This window comes from Dipodomys ordii, unplaced genomic scaffold (genome assembly GCF_000151885.1).
Source record: "Dipodomys ordii isolate 6190 unplaced genomic scaffold, Dord_2.0 Scaffold35, whole genome shotgun sequence".
In the NCBI taxonomy this organism is placed as follows: domain Eukaryota; kingdom Metazoa; phylum Chordata; class Mammalia; order Rodentia; family Heteromyidae; genus Dipodomys; species Dipodomys ordii.
Genome location: NW_012267251.1, coordinates 10,474,317 through 10,486,181, shown reverse-complemented (window position 1 = coordinate 10,486,181; position 11,865 = coordinate 10,474,317). Strand labels below are relative to the sequence as shown.

The 11,865-nt window shown below is 48.7% G+C and overlaps 1 protein-coding gene across 2 annotated transcripts in view; it reads right to left on the bottom strand.

The window, feature by feature from the left end:
* Window positions 1-11,152, bottom strand: part of Nfasc (neurofascin) — an 80,072-nt gene extending 68,920 nt beyond the window's left edge. The window contains exon 1 of one of the 2 annotated variants that reach the window (XM_013017331.1): window positions 11,072-11,152. The gene's annotated coding sequence lies outside the window, so the exon portion shown is untranslated. The remainder of the gene's footprint in view (window positions 1-11,071) is intronic. The other variant, XM_013017332.1, reaches the window with a different exon arrangement.
* Between the last annotated feature and the right edge of the window lie 713 nt (window positions 11,153-11,865).

Genomic DNA, 11,865 nt, shown 5'->3' with positions numbered 1-11,865 from the left:
TGTGTGTGTGTGTGTGTGTGTGTGTGTGTGTGTGTGTGTGTGTACTGGGGATTGTAATGCAGGAACCACATCTCCATTCCTATTTTGTGTTGGTTGTTCTTGAGGTAGATGTCTTGCTGTATGCCTGAACCCTCCTGGGCCTTCCTACTTGTACTTTCCTTTTAGCTGGGATAACAGGTGCTTACCACACTGCATGGAGATGGGGTCTTGTCATTTTTTTATTCCCAGCCTGGCCTCAAACTATGATCCCTTGATCTCTGCCTCCCAAATAGTTTAGGGCTGAGCCATTACATCCAGTGGATATTTAACTTTGTACATTTTTCATTAATTTTTTCATTTTATTAATCAAAAATAAATGTTTTAAAGTAAGTAAATTATTTACTTTTTTTTTTTTAGACAAGGTCTCACTATGTCACTTGTGCTGGCTTTGAACCTTAGATTCTCCTACTTCAAGTTCCTAAAAGTTGGGATTACAGGTAAGAGCCACCATGCCTGGCTAACCTTGTAACTTTGAATACCATACCACAGGATCTCTGTTTTCTTACCCAGGGATGTCCTACACACTTAAGCAACCTGCTTGAACTTGATGCTCATGAGTCAAGTGAGAGGTTTGGTTCAAAATGGGGTGCATGTGAGATGGGGAACATGTAAATTCAGTAATGACTGACCAGCTGGACATGACAGCTGTGAGGGTGCTGGTCATGCAGCTAGAAGGCCAGGTTTGAAGCCACCCCTGCTTACGAGGTGGAAGGTCCTGAGCACATAGTGAACATGGGGGCAACAGCAGCACTGGAGAAGTTAGTGCCCAGTCCTACACAAAGCACCACAGCAAGCGCTGGTGCAGGCACAGTGCAAGCTGGGTAAACACTGCTGCTGTCTGAGAGCAGGAATTCCTCTCAGAGATGGGGTACAACCCCATCACCTATGAGACATGATCAGCATGGGTGGTATGCAGTGTAAAAACCACCCTTCACTAGCCACGCCCACTTTTCTACTTTTCCCTTGTCACGTCCAGGTTTGCATTCTTCCCCCAGACTGGAGGCCCCTGGTGTTGATTCCACAAGCTGTCCTTGGCAGATGACAAGATGCCCACAGCTCCTCTCTCAAGCTGTCACTGTTGGGAGCCCCCTGCATTCCCGCAGCCCCATTCTAGGCAGGCTGTGCTGGTGGTCACAACATGTCTGAAGTGACAGGCGAGAAGCCTGACAGCCTGAGACAAGACCCAGCCGGCAGCTCTGGCTCCGGAGCCGGAAGTGGCCAAGGATTTGGGGCAGCAGTCAGCAGGCTTCCAGTGAGGGCCCTGAGTGGGCCCAGTGTGGGCGGACACAGCATTGTCTGCTCTCCTGGGGCTTATGTTTCAGAGGTAACTGGGCAACAAAAAAAAAAAAAAAACATAAGGTGGGCCAGGTGCTGGTGGCTCATGCCTGTGATCCTAGCTACTTAAGAAGCTGAGATCTGAGGATCGAGGTTTGAATCCAGCCCAGGCAGGAAAGTCTGTGAGACTTTATCTCCAAATAACTAGCAGAAAGCCACAAATTGAGGTTTGGCTCAAAGTGGTAGAGCATTAGCCTTGAGTGACAAAGCTAGGGGACAGTGCCTGGGCCCTGAGTTCAAACCCCAATAGCAGTATGCATATGTACATACACACACACACACACACACACACACACACACACTCATACACACACACGAATACAGGAGGAGGAGGAGTGAGTGAGAGTTCCGGTCATTGTAGGGGTGCAAGGAGCCCAGGAGCTTGGCATGGAATATGTTCAGTTTGAAATGCTTCAAAGCCATGAATAAAACAGTTCTGCTGCTCTCCTGGGCTGTGTGCCTGACTGAATTAATGCCTCGGAATCCACCAATAGATAGAGCTCCAAGACCACATGCCAGCAATTAAACTCTTGGAATAAACTAATCAAGTGACTAGAATAGTACTACAAGAACCAAGTAAGGAACACATTCACACATGACTGCCACAGGATATTGTGGGAGAACAGAGAGATAATAAAAGCCCACAGAGCCAACGCAAAACTCAGCCACTCTGCTGCAAACGTGCCACAAGGTTTATTACAACTCCTTGGAATCAATCTGTCCAGGAGTCAGAAAGAGGGGCAGAAGTGGAAGGAGCCAGGAATATGCCAGGAAATTCACACAGTAAATGGGGTTATAGGCATGTGCCCACCATACCAGTCTCCATTCTATTTACTTATGTTCTTGAAGAACAGAAAGAGAGCCCTGGTGACCTGCGGCACTGTGTTCCCATGCCAGCCCCCAGGCTCATGCAAGTTCCTATCTGGCTCCCCCAAAGCTGGAACCCCACTGTCTTCCTTCTCTGTCGTGGTCCTCAGCGAGCCACCACCTCCCCCTACCCCTTTGTAAGCAGTAAGGAGCTTCCCCCTGGGATTAGCTGTTCTCATGCCCATCTCCCATATCAGACTCCTTTTCAGTGTGCATCTGTGTGGGGGTCCCCCTTCTTCCATGAAAAAGCACAATGAACACCCTTGGTGGCAGGAACAGGGATCTTATCAGGTATTTCCTGTTACTAGGAGATATTTGGCCCTTTAAGAGATCTAATTCTCAGATGATAGGACATCTAATCGATCTGAGTTTGAAGATTTGGGGGGAAGCAGTACTGGGTTTGAACTTGGGCCTTGGGATTGCTAGGCAAGTGTTCTACCTCTTGAGCCATGCCACAGTACATGTGACACAGGAACATGTAGCATGGGTAATGCTAGGAGGGAGGAGAGTACTTGGATCTTTACAGGCAGAGCTTGCCTCAACTCAGATGTGCCCATCTATTTTCCAGAATCTGTTTCCTCCTGCCTCTCAAGCTTTCTATCTGATGTCAATCAAGGCCACCATTGAAGGTACACCACAGGAGACTTTCTGAATCTTGGGGTTCAGATGCCCAGCAACATTGGCATCACCTCTATCGCGGCCTCCCGTGTCTCATCCTGAAGCTCTGTCTCAGCTGTTTTGGGTTATGAAACCCACCACCAGCAAAGTGGCCAGCCTGGGTCCACCTGAGGCCCTGTCCTCTGCTTTCCCTCAGTCCTGTGAGCCTCACTTCACCCCCCTTCCTCCTCTCTCATTCCAAGGGAAGACCAAAATAACAGCCAGCCACCCAAGTACGCACCGCTCCTTTCAGCTCACTGACACTAGAGTGTCCCTAAAACCTCAAAATGCCACCTACTCCTCTCTGTACACTTCCTTCACAATAACAATAAAAAATAAAAATAAAAAAGTGACACCTACTGAGGACCACCTGCCTGTCCCAGAGAGACAGAATACCAAGCAAGGAGGAGAAAGGCAGAGGGATCTTAGGAAGACACAAGATTAGTGGGAGGAGCTCCTGGCTTCTTTCCTAAAAGAGCACCTGCTGCCGCATAGCCCTTCACCCAAGTCTTAGCATCTTCCCAGCAAGACCGTCTCCCCCATACTCTCGCACCTCCTGTCTCAAAGGGGCAGTGACTGCATCACATAGAGACTAGGGACATTTGGTGGAGAGAAAAGCACTCATCCACCTGCTTCTAGAACTGTCCTACAGCTGGCAGGGCTGAGCGATAGCTTCCTCACCTGTGTAGTGGGACCACCCCTCATCTTCTAGGATTATCACAAAGCCAAGCAAACCTAGTCTGTGGGACTGATTCTTCTCCTCCTCCCCATTTCAGGGTCGGACGGGGGTGGTTTCCATCTGCTTGCTGGCTGTCTCCCTTTGTCAGGGGAGACCAGGGAGGAGTGAGGGGCTGGGTTTCTCCACTTCAGGTACTTGGTAGGTACAGCCTCCTCTCCCTGCCATGGCTGAGGTCACAGAGGTCATGGGATGAGGAAATGCTATCAGAAGGTCCTGACTCCCTTGTGGGGAGGTGCTGAGAGGTGCTGGATTGAGGATTAGCAATGTGGCTGAAGAGCAGCCTAATGCCCAGAATGAATCTCTAGTTTGAAACCTGAGCTACTTGGCTCTTTAATAAGTTGGGAAAGCGGGAAGGTCAGGGAATGGGGAATGGAAGGAAGACACCCTTCACTCCAGGTGACAGCCACAAAGATTTCAGAACATCAAATATTCATACTACACACCTGTTACATGTGGACACAAAGTACCACACAGGGAGGGCACTTTGGGACTCCGGCAGGACTAGAGCCTCTGCTGCATCCGCCACAACACAGCTCTCCTGGGGTGTGAAGGCCTGTGTCTGCCTGCCTGGCTTAACTGGCTGGGTTAACCCCTGATGCTCACAGACCTCTCTCTCCTCCATGTGGGTCTCCATAGACCTTTTAAGCACTGTGAATCTTCACCTTGGTTTTTGTGCTTTTCCCCATGACATCACTGGGACAGACAGCCTCCTACCTACATCCTTTTCCATGCAAGCCTCTCTGACTCAAGGCCAGCAGGACCCTGCCATGTCCCAGACTGGCATTTCAAGGAAGCCAACGCATGTAGGCAGCCTCAGTCCTCAGCCTGGCCTTGCCACATCACTGCTGCCCATCTCCAGCAGTCAGTGGATGAGGGAAAGGGCATCTCTGATGGTATAACCCACCACCCAGCTCAGCTGTGCAGATGTTCTGGGCCATGCACATCCTCTTCACTGCTACCCACCCTCCGGGGGCAGGAAACATGCATGGGATAGAGACTCAGATGTAGTCAGCACACCCTCCTCAGCAGCAGCCCCAATGTGCTAACTGGGGTGTGTGTAAACTAGACTTGATGGGCTGGCTCAACTAAGGCTTATGATCACCTGTGACATATCCTTCATGCCTGCCAGTGACTAGCTAGACTCTTTGTTTTTTTAATTGTGAAAATACCCTACAGAGGGGTTATCATTACATGGGCAAGATAATGAGTGCATTTCTTATCAAGCATTGTTGCCTCCTCCTTTGTTTCCCCTTCCTATCCCTTCCCATTTCTTCCCCCCCCGCCCCCCCGCCCCCCCCAGCTAGACTCTTGATTGGTCACCTGCCATATAAACATGAGTAGGAAAAACAAGTTGTAGAGGAAGCAGAAGTTAACAGGGAAAGACTAATATCCAGAAGAAGCCTGAGAGGAGAGATGAAGAAAAGGCCCCTCTGAGAGGAATGATGCAGACCAGGAGGGAGAAGGCCCCAGATCTCCAGCACTTCCTGTCTCCTCTCTCAGGAAGGAGCTTTCACAAAACTTACACTCCCCTTTCTCCACTGCTGGAGAGATCCCTAGCCCCCACACTGGGGGAGAAGGCATCAAAGTTCAGGGTGCCACACATGGCAGCAGCTGTCTCCCAGCATTCTGTCATAGGGAAGAAGGCTGAGGGGGGACGGCAAGAATAATCTTGTATGATAGGTCTATAAGGGTGGGCTCAAGAGTTGGAAAAGGTACAAAGGAGGGACCAAGCTGGAGGCCAGAAAGGAGCTCTGGAATGTGTATTAAAAGACAGGGGGCTCCTCAGAAAGTTAAGCACACATGACCTGGTCATCCATCAGATGAACAGATAAGTAAATTTGGATCTCTCCACACAATGGAATATTATTCAGCCAGAAGGAGGAACAAACGCCAGAGACATGGATGAACCTTGGAAATATCTTGCTAAGCAAAAGAAGCCAGACACAAAATACCATAAACTTGCATGATTCCGTTTCTCTGACATGCCCTCAGTGGGCAAATCCACAGACATACAGTAGATCAGCAGTTCACAGGTCTAGCGAGGACACCAAAGGGCTGCCAATGGTATGGGTTTTGTAAGGATTTAAGGACCAGTAGTGGAAATGTCCTACAATTCTCTGTGATGATGGTTGCCCAATTCTGGGCACTAAATCCACTTTATACCATGTGCTAAAAGTCATTGAGGGGTAAACTTTACATAGATAAATTGAAAAAAAACTGGTATTATGACACATTAAAACTGTTGTTTAAAAATATTCATTAAAAAACCATTACATATGGTTTGGAAGGCCTTGTTAGAAAAAAATTTGTAGGGCTTCATAAAAGAAAATGAATGCTTATATTTACAAATAAAGGTTCAAATAAAAGGAATTAAATCAAGCATTTACTAACAGGAGCAAACCAATGATTATTTGCAAGATTCAAGAAAATTATAAAATGGCAAATAAGAGTTTGAGGAATCATTAAGTTTTGAGATTTTATTTTATTTTATTATTATTATTATTTTGCCAGTTCTGGGGCTTGAACTCAGGGCTTGGGCATTGTCCCTGAGCTTCTTTTGCTCAAGGCTAGCACTCTTGAGTCACAGTGATACTTCTAGCTTTTTCTGTTTATGTGGTACTGAGGAATTGAACCCAGGACTTCATGCATGCTAGGCAAGCACTCTACCACTAAGCCACAGTCCCAGCCCAAGATTTGTTAACTCCAATACATTGATATTGGTTAGTTTAAAAGTAAAGAATAAGGCTGGGTGCCGAAGGCTCACGCCTGTAATTCTAGTACTCAGGAGACTGAGATCTGAGGATCACAGTTCAAAGCCAGCCTGGGCAAGGAAAGTCGGTGAGACTCTTATCTCCAATTAACCACCAGAAAACCAGAAGTGGTATTGTGGCTCAAGTGGTAGAGCACTAGCCTTGAGCTGAAGAGCTGAGGGACAGTGCCAAGGCCCAGAGTTCAAGCCCCAGGACCAACAAAAAAAGAAAAGAATAAAAGACTTAGGGTTTAGTTCTTGTGTCATATGTCATTAATAATGTAGTTGCTATCTCATTGTAAGTTATAAAATACAGAAGGAAATTGGCTCTAGAATAGCCAACCCTTCTCTCTGTGTCTTTGTCTGTCTGTCTGTCTCTCTCTCTGTGTATCTGTCTCCCTGTTTCACTATCTCTGTCTCTCTCTCTCTTCCATGGGTGGCAACCTGTCCAGCCACCCATGTCCAGCATTGTGAATCCCCAAGTGTCAATTTGGAGTCCTTACTATGGTCCACCTGAGGACGTATCCATCTAGATACTTCTGCACAGGATATCCCTCAGCGTAAGCTATTCATTCCTCCCCTATTAGGGGGATTCCAAGCCTGGTTTGGACATATCACATTCTGAAACTACAGGCTGACAATGGTGGAGAAGAAAAAGAAGCGAGACTATAGGAGAACTGGAGTAGGAGAAAGAGGTGACCTCAGGCCTGAAATCTCATTATGAGACTAATGAGGCAAGGGATGCTGTCCCCTTTGTTCCAGCCCCTCAATAAAAATGTGTCAGGGGTGAAGGGTGGTACAGGTCAGGATTTCCTAAGTCCTGGTGGACTATGAGCCACCTGGTGGACTATGATTTGGATCAGGGGAACCACACCAGATGTGATCTCTGAACTCAGAGATTCAGTTACATGTAATGACATGTAATTCCCCTAGCACATAAGGGTGAGTATGGCCACAGACCCATCCAGCCATGTGTTTACTGTCACAGCTACAGTTTTTTGGTCTTTAAGAATGTAAAAATAGACTTCTTCATGGCACCGCTGCTGTGGTAGTTGTTCAATGGATTGATGGGTTCATATAGCCCATGGCCAGGCACACACATACCTGGCATTCAAAATCTACTGGGCTTTTCTCCCTTAACTACAACTGGTGAACTACTCTGCTGCATGGCTTTGGGTAAAGCAGGGTTTCCAAAGGTCTCTAAAGCAGACAACACCTGTGCAGGTAGCCAAGCAGTGGCCTCATGCCAAGAAACTGTTTATCTTAGAGCCAATATAAGGTTATCTACCTAAGCACTGTACTTTGGCCAGAGAGAAAGAGGGGTACCTGCAGGATCCCAGAGCAGGTGTGGCACCTCTGGGCTCCCTTTCTGTGCATTTTTAAAATTCCTGTCGGCCATAACAAGTGGGGAAAGGAGGGAGGCAGCAGGAGGGGATGGCATCTGTCCCTCCTTCCCTCTCCCATCTCCCTCTGTAAATGCCTTCTTCATTTACATGCCATACAGACAGCAGTCAGCATCCAACTGTTGTCAGGCAGGCCGGCTGCTTCTATAGGCTGCAGGAGGCACTAAAAGGGGGTGGGGAGAGTGCTGGGGAGGAAACAGACAGGGTGGGCTTTTTGCTGAGTTTTAACATGTACCATTTGTCTAGAAGTCGGGTCGCCAAGTACTGGTGGCTGGGTGTCTAGACATGGGCACCATGGTATACACAGAGCTTGGGCTTCATGTCCTTAAGGGCTTTGCTTTGCCATATTTGGTCCTCTGATTAGAAACATGAACTCAGGGTGACATACTGTGTTAAGCCTAACAGCCCAGCCTCCACTCCCACCCTCCTCAAGGGCATGGGTCGGCAGAAAGGGCAGAGAAAGCATGCCTTCATCAGGAGGAGCTGGACATCGGGAGCTCCTGAGGGGACCAGCCTTCTCCACTGCTAACACATCCCCGTGCCTGCCCTGCTGATCCCAAGGACAAGATGGCTAAAGGTAGGAGCTGCCTCTGTGAGAGAAAATCAATTTGAGGGCAGAGAAATAGGGAAGCCAGAGACAGTCCATAATGAGTGCCACAGCCCAGCTGCCTTGGACATGCAGCAGTCTGTCCTGAGCCTGCACTGTGTATATGCTGTGGCCTGTGGTGCTGCTTCTGGAGAGAAGAGGCCCAGCTTCTCACTGACAGGCAGAGGTGCTTAAGGAGTATGAGTGCAATTAACCAAATGGACCCATTTGGGAAATTGAAGGTTTCCTGGCCGTGCTTCAGAGGACAGGTGTCTGCTCCCAGCGACCTGAGCTGACAAAGAGCTGAGGCCCTAGGGGTGGGGGCGGGGCTGGGGGTGGAGTACAAGTGCAGAAAGGTGCCCCATGCTGGGTGGGAGGGACAGGGAGGGGTGGTGAGGCTCGAGAGCAGATGCCTGGGGCAACTCCAGATGGCCAGGACCAGGAACAAAGGCAGAAATGGAGAAATGGTGGCTCCCTCCATCCCAGGCTTCCCAGATGGAGCGGCATCCCCAGCTGGACCTAACAAGGCAAATTCATACCTGGAACCCGGTGGAGATGGGCTCAGAAACTTTATGTAATGTTCTGATGAAACTTGGAAAAAACCATCCTAAAAACACACTGCAGCTCCCAATCCAAAGGGTCAACGCTGTAGTGCTGGGATTCGAATGCAGGCCCGGTCACTTTCTAAGATGGGAGTTTGGGGCAAGGGCTTAGCCTCTGTGGGCTTCTGTTCTCAGTGAAATGGGGGTGATATGGGGCCCTACATAGGGTTGCTGTGAAAAGGGTCACACAGTGGTTACAAATCAGTGCCTGGTGCCTGGGTAACACTCAGATGATGATGAGTGTCCCCACTAAGGACTAGATTAGTTTTTTCTGGGAACTTCCTCAATAGCTAAGCATATGCCCCTGCTTACACTCTCCTTTTCTAGGTTTTTCTGGGACTGACAGTCTCCGCTAGAGGGCTAGAGGATCCACCTTCACAGTGTCCATATACCTCAGTCTGGAGGGGGCAGTGTGACGTCACAGCAGGACAGACTGCCTTCAATTCGGGCTTTGGCTTTCTTGTTGGGGCTCTTCCACTAGCAAAAAGAAAAAAGTCGGAAGTGGTGCTGTGGCTCAAGTGGTAGAGCGCTAGCTAGCCTTGAGCTGAAGAGCTGAGGGACAGCGCCCAGGCCCAGAGTTCAGGCCCCACGACCGAACCCCCAAAAAATAAAATAAAATAAAATCTTCCACTAATTAGTTAACTGTAAACTGTAGGTGGGCAGCCTCAGCTTACAAATAAGAATGCCTGTGCCAGCCTGCCTTATCAAGGAACTGTAGGGAGAGTCAGTCAAACACAATGAACCTACAGGGCACACGAGGAGAATCTGGCTAACACTCAGGACTGCTGGCTAGACCAACTGTGGATGGGACTCCTCTGTGGGCTGGAGGGCTGGCTGAACAACCCAGCATATGTGTGCCCCAGAGGGTCATGAGGGGACTTTCAGGGACAGAAATAGAGAGTAGAGAGGGTACATGAACAATGACCAGAGACTAGAGTCTTCCACGGACAGTAAAGCAAACAGCATGCTATCCCCCCTCATGGTCAGATTGTAAGCTCAGGTACAAAAGTTTTAGTTTGAGAAGGCTTGCAGTCTATCAAATGTTCCCTAAAACCTGTGTGACAAGCCATAGCCCTTTCAAGGTCCACACAGAGACTACTTGGTACAAGTATATCTGTGCTGCTACTGCTATGAAAAATGATAACCTTGATTTACTGAACACCTACTATATGCCAGGCACCAGGCAAGGCTTTTCAGACATCTACTCTCCATTTTGATCTCTACAATAAGATGTTGACTCCTGTCTAAACCAGGAAACCAAGATTCAGCGTGGCTCCTCAGGACTGTCCAGATTCCCAAACCACATCATCAGCCCAGTCTGCCTTCTCTGTCCACCTCCTGCCTCCTCAGCTTCATTACCAACTCTTTCTGGAGAGGAAGCTGCAACAAGACACACTGCCAGGGAGCAAAGAAGTCCATCCATAGAACACCACACCTTTCTCTGCCCAGACATTCAGGTTGGACTGAGCAGCCCAGCAGCCTGCCTGGGACCAGCCTGTGTGGTCCATAGCCAGTGGCTATGGGAGAAAGGCAGCTCTTGCCATTTCGGGTGCCACCCCTCCACCCTGCCTGCACACAGCAGGAGCTGCAAGGGCAATGGAAATAATAACCCACATGGAACAATGCAGACTTGCACACAGGGTGTGGCTGCGGTTCTACGGGCCTCACTGCTCACTGCGTTCATCTGTCAGGGCCCAGGACCCACTGAGAGGAGGGGCTTGTGGACTGCCCCCCATATGCCAGGGCTGTCACTCAGGAGGATCCCAGGCTATGCAGGTCCAGGCTGTGGGACACTAACAAAGCTGTTTCTCAGCTCTTCAATTAAGGTGGACAGTGGGGACAATGGCATCACTAATGCTGACTGATTGCACCTGCTGGGGAAGAAGGAGTCACTAGCCTCCTGGCAGGGTGGGCTTGGGCTCTGCAGCAGAACCAAGGCATCTCTATCTGGGAAGAAGGAAGGAGGAGGAAAACAACCCTGGAAGACTTTGGAGGCAAAGAGAGACAAAAAGCCATCTCAAATCAAACAGAAAGGTCAGGGTCACCAATGTCCACCCTACCCCCAACCTTCATCTCATGCCCGAGTCTACTCACCCCCTCTGCCTCATTCAGCCTTCTCCTCGAGACACCAATGGAGGCCGCACTCCAGTCTGCACAGGGAAGGACAACTCCAGTGTCCCAAACTGCACATAAGTCAATCAACCTGTCAAAAAGCAAGCACAAAGGAGAACCCCAGGGTTACTCTAGGAAAAGGCGGGGGAGAAGGCTGTGTGGTTTGCAGCTGGTTTGCTCACCAGGGAAATTCCATTTTCGTTCACATCTTATTTGTAGATGTCGCTTGCATAGCAAAACAGCATCTTTGTCTAAAGCTCAGAGCATCTGCAAGCCGCTTCAATGTGTTGATCTTTGGGGCGGGGTCTGTGATGTTTCATTTATCCTTAAACCATTTCTTAGTGCCCTGAAGCTCCAGTCTAATTTCCCCTGAAGGAGTTAAGCTGAATCTCAAAGAATCTCTCCTCTACCCATGGGAGAATTTACCCATAATTATCTCATTAATTTCTTAACTTCCTTAGGAGATCAGCAAACCAAGTTTGCCATAAAATAAATCCATAACACACTGAAGGGAGACTTAACTTTATTTTAAGTTTGAGCTTGTTTTGTCATTGGGAGTGGGTCACTTGCTTATGCGTGTCTCAGCTTCTGTATCTGTAGAACGGCAGAGTGGGCCAGTCAGACCTATGGAGGTGGGCTAGCATCTGAAATGTTCAAGCTCCATCACCAGTTATTTGGAGCAATCAATCTTTCTCAGTACAGATAGTAGATCTTACTTAATTATAAGCTTTACATTACAGGGTGTCTGCTGGAAACAGTAATATTCACCTTAGTGA